This window comes from Manis javanica, chromosome X (assembly GCF_040802235.1).
Source record: "Manis javanica isolate MJ-LG chromosome X, MJ_LKY, whole genome shotgun sequence".
Lineage (NCBI taxonomy): Eukaryota > Metazoa > Chordata > Mammalia > Pholidota > Manidae > Manis > Manis javanica.
In genome coordinates this window covers 84,168,038-84,171,128 of record NC_133174.1, presented here as the reverse complement: position 1 = coordinate 84,171,128, position 3,091 = coordinate 84,168,038, and the positions used below count along the sequence as shown (strand labels likewise).

The following is a 3,091-nucleotide window of genomic DNA, read 5'->3' as shown; positions in this document are numbered from 1 at the left end:
GGTCACTAAGATTTACACTTATATTTTCTTTTGTTTTTCTTCAAAACTTTCATTATATTTTATTTAAAAATAATTAGCTTAAAATATTGTATTAGTTTGAGGTATACAGCATAGTGATTTCATATTTGTATGTATTATGGAATAGTCACAAGTCTAGTTTGTGTCTGTTGATATTTATTTTATATATTTATGTGCATCTATGGTAGGTGTACCATTGTAATGATATTGTAATTATCATTGTAAATATTGATAAATATTTACAGATGTTATATCTGCTTGTTGGATTGATCTGTTTAGCATTAAGTAATGTCCTTTTGGTCTCTTGTTACAGCCTTTGTTTAAAATTCTGTTTTGTCTTATATAAGTATTGCTGCTTCAGTTTGCTTTTTGTTTCCATTTGTGTAGGATATCTTTTTCCATCCCTTCACATTCTGTGTGTGTCTTCAGATCTGAAGTCAGTCTCTTGTAGGCAGCATATAGATTGGTCTTGTTTTTTTATTCATTCAGCTACCCTGTGTCTTCTGACTGGAGCATTTAGTGCATTAACATTTAAGTAATTGTTGATAGGTATATACTTTCTTAGTCATTTTCCGACTGTTTGTAGTTCCTCCTATTTTTTTCTTTGCTTTCTCTCTTTCCTTTTTATTTGATGTCTTTCCTTAGTTTCATGTTTAGATTTCTTTCTTTTTGTTTTAGTGTATCTGTTACAGCTTTGCGTATCTATTTTGGTTTGTAGTTACCATGAGGTTCCTATGTAGCAACCAGTGTATATAGCAGTCTATTTTAAGTTGGTCACTTAAGTTCTAAAGCATTCTACAAGCACTACATTTTTATAATCCATATCCCCATTTAATGTTTTAGATATGTTTTACATCTGTTTTGTGTATTTATTAACTAATTATTCTAGATATAGTTAATTTTACTACTTTTGTCTTTATTTTAGTACTAGCTTTTAAGTGGTTAACCTACTACCTTTACTATATATTTGTTTTTACCAGTGAAAGTTCTTCCCTTTTGCAAGTTTCTTGATTCTAGTTATGGCCTCTTCTTTCCTCCAAAGAAGTCCTTTAACATTTCTTGTAAGACTGTTCAGTGGTGGTAAAATCCTTTAATTTATGTGTATCTGAGAAACGGTCTCCCCTTCTATTCTGAATGATAACCTTGCTTTGTAGAGTATTCTTGTTTGAAAGTTGTTATTTTTTTTTCTTTCAGCATTTTCAATATGTCATGCCACTCCCTTTTGGCCTGCAATGCTTCTGCTGAAAAAATCTGCTGGTACATTTATGGGGTTTCCCTTGTATGTAATTTTTCTTGGTGTGGATCATCTTATTTGGAACTCTTTGTGCATTTGGATGTCTGTTTCTTTCTCCAGGTTAGGGAAGTTTTCAGCTATTACTTCCTCAAATGAGTTTTCTGCCCTTTTCTCTCTCTCTCCTCTTTTTTGAACACCTGCAATATGAATGTTAGTATGCTTGATGTTGTCCCAGACATCCCTTAAACTATTCTTCATTTTGTTAAATTCTTTTTTTATTTTTGCTGTTCAGTTTGGGTGATTCCCACTATCCTGTATTCCAGATCACTGGTCAGTTTTTCTGTATCATTTAATCTGCTGTTTATTCTCTCCAGTGTATGTTTCATTTGTTTTATTATATTCTTCAGTTATGATTGGTACTTGATTATATTTTCTGTCTCTTTGTTTAAGTTCTCACAGTGTTTATCCATTCTTCTCTCGAGTTTGGTAAGCATCTTTATGGCCATTACTTTGAACTCTTTATCAGGTAGAAGGCTTGTCCCCATTTCTTTAGTTCTTCTTCTGAGGGTTTGTCTTTTTCTTTTGTTTGGAATATATTCCTCTGTCTCCTTATTTTGCCTAGCTCTTGTGTTTCTTCTATGTATGAGGTAGTTCAGCCACATCTCCTGATCTTAAAGGAATAGTCTCATGTATGACATGCCCCGTTGGGCCCAGAAGCACAATTTCACCAGCCACCAGACTAGATGCCTCAGTGGTGCCCCCTGTATGTGCTGCGGGTGCCCTCTTGTGGTGGGTCACCACTGGTGTAGGTGCGCTGGTAAGCTGGGCTGGCTCCCTGCTTGGCTGACTGCAAAGCCCAGGTACACTGGTAGGTGGGGTTATCATCCTGTCAGCTGCAAGGTCTGACCAAGGTGCATGGTTTTGCATGGCTCTCAACAGGGGTCTCCCCCTGGTGTTAGCAGTCCAGAGGGAGGATTCCAAAATGGTTCGTGCCAGGCTAGAATCAATATGGCAGAACAATATAGCACAAATGGTTGCTACCAGTGCCTGAGTCCCCTTGGAGAGTACCAGGTGCCTCCTTCCTCTCTGGTAGGCACTCAAAGATTAGTAAGCAGGTCTCCTTCATGTATGGTCTATTTGCTTTTTGATCTGGTATTTTTGTACTGGCTTCCAGGTTGAGTGACTCTGTGTTAGCCCTTTAAGAGTGAGTTTTCCTTTCTCTCTAGTTCTGTAGTTTTCCTGGACATACTTCCTGTTAGTCTAAAGTCAGGTGTTTTGGGGTTCTCCTCTCCTGTTCAGGACCTGAGGGTTGTGGTGCCTGATGTGGAGCTTGAATCTTTCAGTCCTGAGGGAAGAGTTCTGTACTTTTGAGATCCTCCCATCTGTGGAACACTGTGCCTTGGAGTGTGCTTTTTTCCTAAGTGACACCATATCTCTGCTTCTCTACTCATCTCAGTGCTATCCCTTGATGTGGAGGATCTATTCATCCAGTTTCTAGGTCCCCTTCACAGGGAATTATTCCATATGTAGTTGTAGTTTACTGTGTTTTTGAGAGGAGGTGAGCACAGGATTTCCTCTCCTAAACCTACATTTTCTGCTAAGAGTTTTATAGTTTTAGATCTTTTAGATTTATGAACCATTTGAAGCAAACTATGTTGTATGATATAAGGAAAGGGTCCAACTTCATTCTTTTACATGTGGCTATCCAGTTATTCCCTTTTGCTCATTTTTTTTACCTTGATTTTGTAAGTGTTGCTGTTACAACCAAGCTCTCTCAGTAAGATATTTTTTAAAACTTTACCACAGTGTTCTACTTGAATATACAAGTAGCAACTGGCA

General features: G+C 37.1%; 1 protein-coding gene across 10 annotated transcripts in view; it reads left to right on the top strand.

Annotated features, from left to right (window-relative positions):
* Positions 1-3,091, top strand: part of ERVFC1 (Endogenous retrovirus group FC1 Env polyprotein) — a 435,581-nt gene that overhangs the window by 270,318 nt on the left and 162,172 nt on the right. The window lies entirely within an intron of this gene.